The following is a 16,370-nucleotide window of genomic DNA, read 5'->3' as shown; positions in this document are numbered from 1 at the left end:
AATTTACAGCTAGACGCTGTGCCTCTGCGCCACGATGGCATTAATCAAAAGGAAACCTATTTAAATATACCTCATCCCCCAAATGAGAATCGTACCTACTACCCTCGTGAATAGAGCAACTGTTTTAGCAACGTTCACGACAACACATACCTACATGGTAATCTTAATAAAAACATTTCTTATTATATTTTATGACACACAGTTATAAGTGGGAAAAAAATGTTTTTTCTTTATCGGTTCAAGGCTACATTAGTCATATATTAAACTCGTATTGTTAAAGCGGCCTCGGTTAAGAAAGTACACAGTACTTTTATATATAAAAAAAATGTTTTTAATTCTTATAAAATGACGTTATTTTGTTTCTGTGGGACGTTTATATGAATACGATTATGGTTGTCGGTTTGATTCCCACTTTTGTAAAGATTTCTTCAGTCGAGTAAGATGCGACGTTCAGTTTGGTTCGAACTGTAAGCACGACGATTATAGGTGCGATTCCCAGTCAGGGGAGAGAAATATTAAATATTTTCATTTCCTCGCTCAGGTAAAGCAAAGCGTGGCGCTGAGTTCTGCCATTGAACAACTCGGTAGGAAGTTGGGAACGGCCAGGTTCCCTCAAGCTACCCTGATATGAACGGAATACAATGTGAAGCTAAAAAAAATCCTAGACTTGATTGTAACTACAAAATGAAAAACATTAAACAAATGCTCCATTTCATTCCAGGTATGTAGGTTATGCTGTGTGCGAGCGAGACAGACGCAGTCTGGTCAGATCGCTGTTAAGATAATAACTATCTCGATTGTACGCCCACGAGATTTTGTACTTCCTACTCTTAGAATGTTTTTGGTGGAAGTGGCATTTCTGTGATTGTGTTTTTCTATGCTAAAAACAATATAGTATTTACTTTTTTAAATGTCTATTTCTTTCTTCTTCTCTAGTGAGCTCTAGTACATTTGATTTAAAATACACAATATGAATATACTTTAGGCAAAATTTTAAAAAGGAAACTAAACTTAAATATGTACTTCTAACAAAAAACTTTGAAAAAACATATAACAATTGTGTGCGGCTGATAGTAATTTTGAAATATATAGTCAAGTAGGCGGCGCGGCGTTGAGTTCCGTGAGTCAACACGGAATGTTTTGAAAATCAGAGGCAGAATAAGAAATAGTATCTTAGCACTAGGTTCTCTCTGCCTATCTTGCGGGATACAGCGTAAAGCTGACATATGCCATTTCCGTATTCATATATTCTTAGATCACAACCATAGTGTGCTACATACCATAAATTCCATATCCAATCAAATAACAACTTTAATATAAAGAAATTAAGTTCATTTTTAATTATGAAGCTCTAACTATTAGGCTTTTATTCCACTGACAGCGTAGTTTCACAGAATTATGCCAGACGTACAAATTATGGCTTTAATTGGTCAACTATTCAATAGTTGTAGATTTTATTGGCTGTATAATCGATATATATGTATATAAGTAATATATGTGTAATCGATATATTATCTGAATGAGAAAATCGATTTTTTATAGATCTTTAAAGAGATGATATGTATTTATACATATGTAAGTGGTTTATATTGGAATCAATTATTTAGGTCACAAAGCTTATTTAATAAAATATTGTAATTATATAGAAGCTGTAAACAGTTTCTTTGTATGTTTCAGGGGCAAAATGTATATGTAAATATATAATAAATATATAATAATTACAGTAAATACATAAATATAAGCAATTATTACTAGGATACACCAGGCCAGTCGTTGAGGAGAGGGGGAAATATAAACAGAATTCGGCGGGAAATGAGGAACGGAGTGTCTTAGCACTAGGTTCCCTCTGCCTACCCTGCTGTGTGCTATACCAACTACATAACATGTAATATGTAACATATATAATGTAGAAGTCATTGACAGCACTAAAAAGTGCGCGCATCACTGACCTACGACAACTATGTGTGAAAGTACGTACGTTCATATGGATATCATTGTGTGAGTCTTATAAAGAAACGTGTTGGAATATTTAAAATTGATTGAAAAAATTGCATTTTTTACGTATCTACTTAAAGATTTTTTTTTAAATTTTATGTACGAGTACGTAAGTACATTCTAGGATAGACAGAGGAAACTTAATGTTAAGACACTCCGTTCTCTTTCAGGCCAAATTGCGCAATTTTTGAGACATTGCGAATTAATTGGCGGAACCCAACCCGTATTTTACTTTTTTCTTTATGTATTTTTAATAACATGTCTATAATTATGTATTTAATACTGAAAAATATTTTTTTTTAGTAAAAAAAATGCAAATGTTTTTATTTCTTTTTAAAGAAAACTTTACGTTTTTTATTACAATTTTATCTCCTTTTTCCTTGATCTTATCACATTGACAGTTATAGTGCTATTATACTTTACAAAAAGGCAATAACAAAAGTATATTATGAATACTGACCTATCACAATCATTTTAAACGCGCTTGTAATTTTTATTTATATACATATATATATAAGTGGGTGTATGTGTAAGTATTTTTATATGGTTTTATATAATTTGTCGAAAATTTATATTGAATTTCTAATTGTAAATTATATTAAATTGTTTATAACATAGTTGTATTTATTGTATATTTTTTCCCTACTCATCGCATTTGAGGTGAACTGCAAAGAAAATGGTTATGGATTCCATTCCCACTGACTTCTAGCTAAAATTTTAAAATCTTTTTATTTGGCCCATATACAAAATGTGATCTTAAGTTAGTAAACTCAAAGCTAATTAAGCAGATAAAAATGACTTGAAATGTTTATCGCTAGGATCATTACCAAATTTGAACTCAAGACAATTTTTTTGGTATACAACATTAAAAACCAAGTGTCCTTATAGAGATATTTTTAAAGTGCACATGTGTGCGTGTGTGTGTGTTTATAACGTATCACACATACACATATAAACAATGACATCGCATTCAGATAACCTCATTTCTTTCCGCGATAGCACTCACACTAACGTACATTGAGTTACTCGTACATCGACAACGTGGATGTCCATACATAAATGGTATAAGAAACTGTATTTTTTTTATAGGAAATTTTTAATATTTCAAGTAGGTACCTATTTAAAATTAGAAAAAAATGTTCTAAATTTGGATGTAACATCGAAAAGAATGAAGGAACTCAAGAACTATAGGACCGATGTTTATAAGCCGCTCTCAAGTCTAAGATTGAAGTTGAGATGCCGTTTTCATTTATAAATGATATATTTATGAATGAAAACAGGATCTCAAGATCGATCTCCACCTTGAAAGCGGATTATAAATAAAAAACTACAAACTGTAACTGTGATACAAATGATGTAAAACGACAAAAACATATAGGCTGGAGCATATTGTAAAGAGGTGTAGGTCATCCTGTAGTTCTTATATAAAAAAATTAAATATAGCTATATTCCAATAAAAAAGGATAAGATCAAAAAGTAAATCAGTAATTTCAACATTAAATTGCTTAATAAAAAATTTTATATCATAATTTTTATAAGAATATAAATTCAATTAATAATTTAATTCCATCCAGCCTAAGTTCCATAAAAACAAACGCCTAATGGCCACCATTGCCTAACAAGTCTAACGTAATAAAAATGTACATCAATTGCAGTACAACTAAGTCAATAATTGGAAGAAACTAAAATAATACGTATTACCTTAAAAATAAGATTCATAATTATATACAATATTTATGAATAGTTGAGAATTGGCAATATCCGCGAACGTAGAGCCACAAAGGTATACTATTAATTAAAAAAAACATTGATTCGATTTTAGTTTCTAGTACTTTGAAATAAGAGTTATATTCTCTTGTAATAATTAAGCTAGGTATGCGATGATGTAATGCCTTATAATGTTTATTAGAGAAATGGGATGTGCCTAGAATTTTATAAGTATTTTGCTTGAAATGTATACTTTTTTTAGTGATAAAGAGAGTTGATACTATTTTTATTAATGTAGTAAAAATATAATGTTATTCTAAAGGACGCTATATAATAGTATTATTTTTTAATAAATAATAATATAATAATTCCGTTTTCTCAAAATATTATTTATTTCATCTTTCTTTATATAATTACACACGTTACTCATGAAATCATGATATTTAAATATTAACAGTTATTAATATTCAATTATTAATTTGTATGTTAAAATGGAAGAAGCAACTTTTAATACCTGAATAGGATAAATTATAATAATTGTCAAAAATACTTTCTTAGTTCAGAACGCCATGGCGCAGCAGCACGTCTGACTGTAAGCGCGATGGTCGTGGGCTAGGTTCCCACTCATGTTATGTGTTGTGGATTTAATTAAGTTAACGGAAAGTGAACAGAGGAGTGACTTAACACTAGACTTCCTCAGCATATGCTAAATGCGGGAAGAAATAAAATCGTAACCCAGCACTAGTTATCAAGCAGCCCTAATCTCGATTTCAATTACCCCTCTAATTGATTGAACCAAACCAAACCAAGTACACAACTAAGACCGACATACGTACACACGTACAAAACAACATTTTATAAGTATAAAGTGAATGTGTATAAAAATGAAGTGTCCCTAAGTGCATTGCCCTACCTACTGATATCTTTGTTATTCTTATCAAGAGCCCTGAGCGTTAGCCCTGCGTTTTAAGACCTCACTTGGTCTATATATTCTTTATTGTGTAATAAATTATATTTATGTAACATTGTATGGAGTTTTTAGAGAGGAAGGCTCGTTCGTTATTATTTTTTGATTTATGTTAGAGGGAGGCTATAAAATATCCAGATTTACCTATATGGTATGCGTGGGGAATGGAAGTGTTATAACACTAGGTCCCTAGGATCCCTCTGCCTACTCTGCTGTCTGCGAGACAATAATAAAAAAATAGGCAACAGTCATTCAAATTCCCTTCTTCCCTAACAAAGGGTAACGTATCTATCATAAGCTGTTAAATATCTCTATTCCACCCAAATGTATGTATGGGTTATACAAAAACCCAATTACAATTTCAAATACCTCATGCACTATACATAAGCGCAGGTCACGATCAAGCCTCGAAACTCGCATTTTTCAATGGATTACAGCACAATGTACGCATAAGATGGTTTTTAAAGTTATTCCTTTTAAAACAATACCTTGGATAAGGAATTGTATGTAAATTTATTAATTAATACTTAAAACACACTTTTGTTTATGATACAATATGAATATTTATTTAGCTTTCTTTATTTTTTGAATAATGGAAATGTGTTAATAATTCCTTTTTAATTCGAACTGATGAGTGTAATCTCCGGAAATTGTCTTTAAAAATATTACAACAAAATTTAATATATAAACATTTATTTTTTATTTTTAAATCTAGCTAATTTCTATTTTATATCAAATTTTTCAACACAAATCTACAAATTTAACTTAAAACGAAAGGATGAATACGTAATAAAATATATGGTCCATACCACGTGTTGCCATAATAAAAATAATGGGAGTCTGCGAAACGAGAGGTCGATCACCTCCCTAACCTAAGACAAGAGCTACGCATCACGCACACTAGCACACACACACAAACACGTTCATGTATTCAGTATACATACACGTTTGCCACACACACTAGTATAACCGGCGCGTGCGCCGAACGAGTTTAGACAAACGGAAGAAATATTGTTTCTCTTTTTAGGCGCAAGCTTTTGCGTTATATTCGTTTTTAACGTGTTATTTTTTAATTTTTTTATATTTTTTTTTAAATAAAAATATTTTTTGACAACAAATTGACGCTTACTTTAAATTTAGGTCGTATATTATTGTTATTCATTGTTTATCTATATATATAAAAGGACTTGTCCTCACTGACTGAGGTAAGACGCACGCACAGCCGCAACCGCTGATGGTAGAAACGTGAAATTTGGACAAAAGTTTACTTTCATAATCTGGACATCCACTAAGAAGGGATTTTGAAAAATTTAAACCTTAAAGGGGTGAAATAGGGGTTCAAAGTTTGTATGGAAAAAAAATTAAATCGGCACCGATTTTTATAAAATTTGAAATTTCGATTTTTAAAAGTATTTAATTGAACACGTATTTCATCGTTTTCTATAATTCTCTCCCTAAGGGTGCAAATAAGGGGTTGAAAGTTTGTATAGGTTTTTTTTGAATCGTCACCAATTTTTATAAAATTTGAAATTCAGACTCTTAAACGTATATAATTAAACACATGTTTCATGGTTTTCTAGAATTCACCCCCTAAGGGTGCAAATAAGGGGTTGAAAGTTTGTATGGAAAAACCTTTAAATCGCCACCGACTCTTAAACCACCGACTCTTTTAGACATAAAAAAAATATTTCATTAAACACATGTTTCTTGGTTTATTACGCCTAAATACGCAAGCGAAGCTGCGCGCGTCCGCTAGTCACATATAATAGCATTATGACGAAATTCGACACCTTACACAAAAATACCAAAATCGACATTATTTTGAAAATAAATACCTTCCAAGTATACTTAATAAGCGTTTTAATGCTCTAATTAGAAAGAGACAGCTATAGAATTGAATTACTATGCTATAGCTAAAAATTTATATTTGCAAAACGATACCGTTCGCGTACGTTGATCCTGCGTGCATGTGTGCGTGCGTCTTGACCTACGACAACGTCTGTGTTACGTAATATACTTTTTTTATATATTTTTTTGCTTTTATTATGAACTAACACTTTATGTTATGAAGTTATGCTGTTATTTTTTTCATAATATTTATTTATAAATAAATTGAGCTAAGTTTTAATAATTATATAAGAAATATATTATAATTGCATTTATTTTCGTCATTTTTTTTTATCCGATACTAATCGTTGGGTATATTTTTTTTATAAAAGATATTCAGGGCTACTAATCCATTAAAAAGATCATATAGATATATAGATTTTATTATTTTTACTATACTAATTGTGTAAATGTATTTTTTTCCATACAAATCTGTTTAAAATTCATAAAAATCACAATTTAAATAAAATCTGTCTCAGAACAACCGAGAACCTTGACGTCAGGATGGACAAAAGAAGTATTTTTATCGGGATCAAGTGCGCAGTAACTTTGATATAAACGTTTATAACGAAGGATTTAATAAAAGAAGTTTTCTTGATTATTAATATTTTTAACGTATTAAGAATATTTTTTTCTCAGGCCGTATCTAGAATAATAGCAATTTAGACAGAACGAACTTGGTGTCAAGACACTCCGCTCTCCACTTTCTGGCTAATTTTTATACCGTTTCCGAACTTTGTTATGGAATATATAAAAGCAGCATTCCTTATATCATTATAGAGTGGGAAAATAAACATATAAATTATAATTGCCCCCAGTCGGGATCGGACACATAACCGTTGCGTTTAAAGTCCAACGCTACGCCACTGCGCCAGAACGGTCTGATAAATATATTTATAATTATATGGCCCGGATACGGATACGGATGAGGCCCAAACGTATAACTGTAACGGTTGTGGGTTCAATTCCCACTCAGGGGAACGAAATATTTATTATTATCATCTCTTTGCTCTGATAACGAGACAAAGCACGGCTTTGAGCTTTGCCAATCAACACGCTATGGCTTAAGAAATTGGGGGAAAACGGAGAAATGTCTTCATGAGGAATATTGTAATTATTTTATTCACGTATCTGTAGATATTATTTAAAATTATCGTTTTTATTTTCCGAATCAAATAGAAAAGCATAAAGTACCTCGAAATAAGTCACTACTTTAAATATTGTGCCCATTGAGAATTTTTTACCATTATCTCGATAAAACCAGTACGCCTCTACTGCGTAATATGAAGTAATGTGTATATATTTAATATATAGTAGGTATAATAAAGTATAATGAAATTATTATATTACACTTACGTTAGGTGCGCACGTTGTTTTTTATATAGTATTTTAAATAGCATTTATTCGGATAATAGGAAATATTTAGCATATCTATTGCGGCGTTCAGTTCCGTCACTCAATACGTAATTTCCTTTAAATCGGGTGGAAAATGGTGAATGGAATGTCTTAACATTAGGTTCCCTTTGTTGAATAATTATTAAATACATTTTTACTTCCTTTATAGGTACCCACTTGTTTGAGATGGTCGACTAAAAGATAAATTTCATTTATTATAGAAACAAATTATAGAATTTAAATTATTATGATAAAAAAATAATATAAATAAGTCGTAACAAGCGTAAAAGAATTTCGACGCAGTTTGGGCATAAAGCTTAGTGAACCGTCCAAGTGCGTTGTCTTGGCTTGTCAAGAGGCGCAGGTTCGAGTCTCGTTACGTTTATTTTTATTAAACGTTTTCGAAAAAAATATTGTGTTTAATACTATAAAAATGTTAAAAATAAATAATATACATTTATAATAATATAAATAAAATACATGTTTATACATCTTTATTCAGCATCAAAACAGGAAAACTAATTTTTGAGTTAGACATCGACCGCAAAACACTCGGCTTAATTAACAAAAAAATAATAAAATTGATAAATTTCAAACTATTGTACGTATTGTTACAGCAGGAAGACGATAAAAGTAAACAAGTTTCATATTAGTATAACTATGATTGAATAGGACCGTGTTGGCGCAATAGGACAGCGCCGGTTCGATTCCCGCTTGGAAGAATTCTATTTAATTATTGTCATTTACTCGCTCTGGTAAATAAACCGCGGCGTGGAGTTCAACCAATTATTACAAAATGTTTCGAAAATTTTTGCCTTGCCTTTTGATTATTCGTATGCCGTGTTAACACTGGGTTTCGTCTATCTATTATACGGGAAAGGCGTGAAGCACTAACGATCTATTATAAAGAAAGTCATTACAATTTAAAACTTACTATAAAATTATAATCATAATAATATATTGTTATTTTTGTAAGTGTTACTCGCATTCTACATATATATTTTTTAATATCAAATATTTGTCATAGCTTAATGAGAAGCCATAACTGAAAAAGAAATTCATAAAAAATCTTTTAAATACAGTATTTAAGTATTTTTTGTGAATTTATTTTTGGGTCGTTATTTATAATTAATTATGACATAAAGAAAATAAAAAGAAAATTAAGTAATGAACTTATTATTATAAAAAAAATCATTTATTATTTTATAGACTCTTATATTATATAGTTTTATTGTGTTTTTAGCCTCTATCTTGCATTACTTTAAGCAGGGTAGGAAGATTAGTAGAAACCTAGTGCTATGACATCATTTCAATTATCTTATCGCCATTCTTTGACTTGTTACCAGAGTAAAGAAATGCAAATTATTCATCCCCTGAGTGGGAATCAAACTCTCAACCGTTCCGTTTGCGGTCAAACACTGTGCTGTGCCACAAGAGGCCTATATATTATAATTATATTTTTATATTAGAACTATATTTATATTTATACGCATTTGTAATTAGAACAAAATGTAAATGTCACGTTATGGCATTTAACGCGGTGAACTTATACGTGTTTGTTAGGTTACTTTCCCTAACCGCGTGTTAAACTTAACTGTATAGCTTTTGATAATATTATAAGAAAAGTAATTTTAAAAATAAATTAACGATTTCATAAGTTTTCTATTAATTCGATTATTTTATAATTAAAATATAAGTAACTTAATTTTTTATATGAAAACAAAAATATATAATTCAACTATAATAGTTTGAACTAAAATATAACAAAGTTATATATAATAAAATAATAACTATAATACATTATATAAATAAACACGTCTAAGGATAACAATAAAAAAAATAAACACAATGTTATAAATAACTATTTACCTGCATCGATATATCAATAGAGCTCTACATAGAGACATTTCACACTTCAAGACACTCACTATACAGAAAAAGTATCCAAAAAAATTGCAAGAGTCCACAAAAAAAAACAATAATCTACAAAAAAAAATGCAAGAAAACCACAAAAAAAAATTCTAGCAATTCTAGCAAAACAAACAATATGTCTGTTATCGTCAAATAGTATTTTTCAAATGTCAGGCAAAAAATCCGCGGAGCTCCGTTCGCCTGTAGGCGTGCGGTACTATAGCTAGTACGTAATGCACTTATGTGTAGTAACTTTTTTATTATACTTGGTTCCTTGGTGAGGCTCGCAAGGATGGACGATCTTGATCAGTGTTATGTCACTTTTGGTGAAGTTGTGAAGCTTATTGTGAAGTTTATTGGATAGAGAATGTAGAGTCAAAAATTATGGACATTTGGAGAGAAAAAAGAAAAGATTCTAATTCATAGAAAAAAGAAAGATTTAAAAAAATTTTGCTGCAAGAATTGCTTAATTAAATTGTTATTATAATTTTGTTATTTCGTTTCAATTGTACATAATTAAGCAATTTTATAAACAAGCCATTGACGTGACGTGGTAGGTGGGTGGGTTTGGGTTCGAATCCAACTTAAAGAAACAAAAAACTGCAAGCATGGTATTGTGTGCATGGTAATACAGGTAATGTCCAGAAGAACAAGAAACTGGAGTGACTGAACTCTAAATAGTTTCTAGCCCACAGTTTCTAACTAATAATTACAGCTAGATAAAGAAAATTGGAATATTTGACAAATTTAATAAAATAACTATAAAACAAAGTATTAAAAACACGAAAATAGTATATTAAAATTAAAAGGAATGTATCAAGTCGTCTCTACTACGATATCTCGAGCGAGAAGGCACTATTGCAGTTTTTCATCGCCCTCTCACCGATGTTTTTTTCCGTACCGTTTTTATAACTCCTTATTCGCGATACTCTTGACATTTCTTATGGTTACTTCTAGGTGGTCTTCGTTAAAATAGAAATAATGTATTTTATAATAATATATTTACTTTTGGATATTAATAGTAGAGCTTGGAAGGTTATGGGTTCAATTTCAAATGAAGTTACATCAGTATTTCTCTGATCTGGTTTTACAAAGAACAGCGTTGTGTTACGGTTGCGCTGAACAGCAAACAAAATAGGAAGAAAAGCATTTAAATACAAATTAGTTACTTGTTACTCCTGATTGTTAATCTGTTACATGATTAGATAAATGCATTTAAAAATAAAAGTAAGAAGTAATCTTAATAAGATGTTATATAATTTTTAGTGGCAGCAACAGGAAGTAACTTCGATGAACTTAAGCTCTATCAAGATTTTTTATAACTATATAAGATACCGGTTATTATCGAGGATAGAAAGAGAAAAAGAAAGAGAGTAGCTATTAGAAAGAAAGAAATTTTACTATTTTGTTTGTCTTGGTGTTGAGGTGGCGGAGCTCGGCGCTATGCCTTTTCACCAGAACGAGAAAAGAAAATCCATGTAATTCCCACGAGTGAAAATCAAACCCACAAACGTCGCCTTTACAGTTAGAGTCAAATTTTTAAAAAATATTGTTATTTTTAAATATATTTTTATTTTTAAATATAGTGTAATTAACTGCACCGTGAAACCATGAAATGAGTTAACAACAATCTAAACGTACCGACATCTTCAATGGTTGCCGATAAAAAGCTACACTTAGGTCTTACTTAGGGTTCAACGGAGCGGTAAATGTCTCAAATTAGGTTGTAAATAATAGCTTGTTATTATAGCAACAGCAAAGTTGAACTTGGATGTAATATGTCACGATGTTGGCAATATTGAATTATAAATATAAGAAAAATATTTTAAATGGTTTGAATATGGATATTTTTTATGGGCTAGAGATCTCATAAATATTTTTCAATGAAATGATATAAATATAAATCGTTCTCCGTATTTGACGTAGTTTTGGATTTGATTCCCACTCGGGGGTTAATATAAATAGTTTCGTTTTTGCACTAGAAAATTCAGAGTTAAGTTTCGCCACTCAGCACGTAATGTCTCAAATTCAGTTAATATGACATAAGGTTCTCTGTCTAACCCTCAAATAAGTGATAAAGCGTGAATGTGAATAAAAAATTATATCTTCTTATAAAAAAAAAACTATTAAAATATATGGAAAGTAATATTAAGTAACAGGGGCTGACGCGCTGGTGAAATTAAAGCAAATTCACGTTTGCGAAGGAAAATGCTCATTTTTGGAAATATAAGAAATTAGGTAAGGCAAGAAACAGAATGGCGTTCGTTAGCCTGTTTTAATTTCAACTAATTTTTATTTCTCGTCGTCTTTTTTAAGCGCACGGACCATTAGTGCTGTTGTGAGATGCTAAGTGTTTTGATACTGGTAATTTATGTCTTTTTTGTGCTTTTTCACTCTCTCTCCAGGAGCAAATTAGATAAAGAAATAGATTTTCTCTTTCCTTACATATAAAGCAGTAATAATAAATTTTATTCAAAAATCTAAATTTAAAAAAAAAGACAAAAATAAATATTAAACAGCTTCTAACTTAATACGACCGTTTGTTTTACGCAATGATTGCAAAGACTCGACATGATGAAATATTTATTTTGCACGTACAAACATTTTCTAGTCTTTTCAAGACTTAATGTGTTAATGACACTCATGTTCAACTAATGTTTTTTTTTACTTTTATTAACTTTACGCTGTAATCCTCCCATACAAAAAATATTTATCGGTACTGTCTTGCGAAGTTAGATAATGGATCATTAGCAAGGCTTTCATTTATAAAAAAAACAACACATGGTGTTAAAAAAATCCGTTCACCTTCCGTGTTAAAGAGCGACAGACCTGAATTTATTTTATTTTATTAAACGGAGAATAAATTCACAACCATCGTTAAAAACTAACAATAAAAACTTAACATTTTAAGCAGTAAATATATGATATCTTTTATAAGAATTATATTACCACAAAAAATATACAAATAAATCATGAATAAATAAAAATATGAGAGCAAGTATCAAAATTGGATCGCGCGTCATTTAAATCTAATTTTTTCGAATTTTCATTGAATTCATCTCGAGGGACATTTTTCTAACAATTAGTAATGTTTGTGTCATTTTAAATGGTTACATTATCGCCTGTTTAGAAGTTAACGAGTTTTATAAATTTCTAAAGTTTTATATGAAAAAGCAAAAAATAAAATATATATTCCGCTATATTAGTAGCTTTTAAGAGGACCAAGAAAGCAATCAACCTTCTTTGTGCTGGAGACTGCTGGGTAGCGGAGCTTAACGCCACACATTATTATTTTCAATATAAATATATCCCTAAAAGTAGAAGCTGAATCATCAAATCGTCTACAGTTATGTTTCGCTAATTTTCATTTTAAATGTTTTAGGCCATAGCTATATATCTCTATATATTTTCTTGAATACATAATATAAAATAATTAATATTTTAAGTGCAAATAAAATTAAGTAAAGAGCAGGTGTATGAAAAAAGCGAATTTTTACGAGCCATAAGAAAGTTTTCTAATAATGTCTCGACAAGTTAAGAGTGTTTCACCGCTAATTGCAAAATAAATTTTCAAGTTTCACCAAAAAACCTTCCTCCACGGCGTGAGTTATGACGTTGGAAAAAAATAAGATAACACGGTTCTATGTAATACTGTTATTGCGTTAAAGTTCTTTTTTTATGTAAAAAAGTTGAATTGCTCTATATTTTAGTTTTTAGTAGATATTTTTTTTAATATTCTTGATTCTATTATTTGGCAAGGTAATGCAAATTTGTGAGAGATTTATAAATGGCAATGGATGCGAAGGTTGCGGATTTAATTCCCGGAGTAAATATTTATATTTATAATCTTATAAAGCTATATTGTAATTTAATGTAGTATACATTTTGTTACATTTTTACCGAACATCTTAAAGTGGGGACCGGAGTGACTTAACACTATGTTCTTCCTGCCATTCCTACTTATGCGTGATGCAGCGTGAAGCTATATTAAATTCTTTGCGCATCTTGAAAATTTTTCATTTTAAAAAAGCAAAGGGTTAAATATAATTGTATTCTTAAGCGACTTCGACTATGACATCTTGTAAGAAGCGGGGGTGGTAATTATGAAAAGTGTCCAAGGGTGGAAAAATCGTCCGCGATGAGAAAAAGTGCTATAATGACGACCCGCTCTTAAAGTTAATAGCTTTCGAAAGATTTTCACAACCGCTCCTTTCTTTAACAAGATTCGACTATTTTATTTTTTATTATAATAAGTCGTAGCGCAGGGACTGCTTCTAGCTGTAAACGCGGTTGTAGGTTCAATTCCCGTTGTGTGGAATGAATTAGTTTTATTTTCTCGTCATCAATATCTCATGTCTTAACACAACTCTTTCTATCCTGCTATACGCGGGATACAGCGTGAAGCAAAAAAAGTAAGCAAAAACAATCGCACAACAATATATTCCCAGTGACATAAAAAGACAATTCGAAACGAACGCTTTCATCTCATACATCATTAAAAACATTTTTAAAACAATATTTATAAGAGAGATGCCGCTCAAAAAAGTAAAGTCAATTGATTTACTATTGCATTTCGAAAAATGTATCGGAGATAATATACTGCGTGGTAGGAATGTTTGTATGTACATGTATGTATGTACGTATGTATGTATGTATGTATGTATGTATGTATAAGAGGTGTATGAAGTTAATAAGTTAATAGTATTGGATGGTGAGTAGTGAATTGGTCACTTTTTTTCATTGAATAAAGAAATATATGAAGTTATAGTTTTATTTTTTCGAATTTTCTTTAATTTGTTTAGTTAGAAAAGTTTAAGGCTGATTTACAATTTTATATAAATGTTAACATTTATGAGCTTACTTAATTTTTTTTTTAAAGTATGAAAGTTCATATTTACAACTGGTAAAATTTCAAAGTGTTTTCAGTGAATCGTTTCGTACAATAACTATTGAAAATAAATTAAGCTAATGTACTTCTTAATTAAAACTATTAATATAATTGTCTTTGTAGCAGGACAAGAAGCGGCGTTGAGCTCTGCCATTTAACATGCAGTCAAATTTATGCGCAAACGTCTTGAGGTGTCTTGGCACAAGGTTATGTCTGATTACCCTACTTTGCGGAAAAAGTCGTAAATGGGTTGATGAAATACATACATACCTATATTCACTTGTACATAATAAAAATCTTAAATATCTTTCTTTTCTTTTCCCAAACAATACAAGTAAAAAGGCTAAACACACGTCGCTTGCGACGGATATCAAAATTGTCTCAATTTAAAGGCAAAAACAATTGAAAATTTGAATTTCAAATCGTATACGCGGTGATTTTCATAAGATTTTTTCGGTACACCGCCCTAATAAATCTTGAAGCAATAACAATAAATTCATCCGATCGACATGCAAATGTGGATTTTTTCGACACACTACTTTCTTTGTTGGAAACAAAAACTGAATGGAGCTGTTTGTCGTTTGTTTGAATATTTTTGCATGATATATTTTATTTTTATTTTTATTTTGTAGCTGTAGTAGGTATAGCGCGGTGTTGAGTTCCGTAATTGAACACACAATGTCGAGAATTCGGGTGGAAAGCAGGGAACGGAGTGTTTTAACACTAGGTTCCTTTTGTCTATTCTGGTATCAGAGGAAAAGCGTGAAGCTGTGTTTTGTTTAATAATTTATTATTATTAGAAAGATTGTAGCAAGTGCTTCTTATTAATTTTAATCCTATGATTTTATCTACTTTATGTTAACATATCTATCGAAAATGTAATCAAGTAGGTACTAATAAGTTTTTCTTATATTTAAGAAAAGAAGGCACGACCTTCACCTATGGATATTTATAACAAAAAGCCATTTCCCCAAACAAGAACGGAACCAGCAACCTTCACGTAACACAACCACGACACACGTATGTTCTTAATTCCAAATGTCTCACATTTACGTCTAAAAGAACTGTCGTACACCGGACGGTTTCCGCCAGCAGTATCAGTATCTACAATGCATGCATGACGTTACTTTTTCACCTGTTTACAGCACGATAGGTTGTTATTTAGATTTTAGGCGTTTGTTTTTGTGAACAACGAAAAACTTATTTATTTTAGTATCTGCTTCCTTTGTGGAGTGTTTGTGGGATGTGATATGTGGTGTTGTGGTTGAAATGTAGCTGATGGGAGGGTCTATTATTTTTTCTTTTAATTTCATATACAGCGTGTAAATGAAAAAATAAAAAATAGACCCCACGTGTAAAAGAGTAGGAAGAGGGAACCTAGTTGTAAAACACACCGCTCTCCACTTTTCAGGTACAATTGATAAGTAATTTATACTAAAAAGTTTATAGAATACAAATCTAATTGTAAGCGCAATGGTTGTGAGTTTGATTCCCACTTGAAAGAACTCTGGTAACAAGACAAAGCGCGTCGTTGATTTCCGTCACTCAACAAGTAACGTCTCGAAAATTGGGTGAAACGAGGAGCAAGGAGTATCTTAATACTAGGTTCCAATTACCCCC

The 16,370-nt window shown here is 30.7% G+C and overlaps 1 protein-coding gene across 8 annotated transcripts in view; it reads right to left on the bottom strand.

The window, feature by feature from the left end:
• dati (zinc finger protein datilografo) overlaps window positions 1-16,370 on the bottom strand; it is a 103,641-nt gene that overhangs the window by 43,776 nt on the left and 43,495 nt on the right. The gene's annotated exons all lie outside the window — the stretch shown is intronic.

This window comes from Heliconius melpomene, chromosome 18 (genome assembly GCF_056956725.1).
Source record: "Heliconius melpomene rosina isolate 202511_hmr_F chromosome 18, ASM5695672v1, whole genome shotgun sequence".
Lineage (NCBI taxonomy): Eukaryota > Metazoa > Arthropoda > Insecta > Lepidoptera > Nymphalidae > Heliconius > Heliconius melpomene.
Note: the sequence above shows the minus strand (reverse complement) of the source record. Positions and strands in the feature narration are given on the sequence as shown.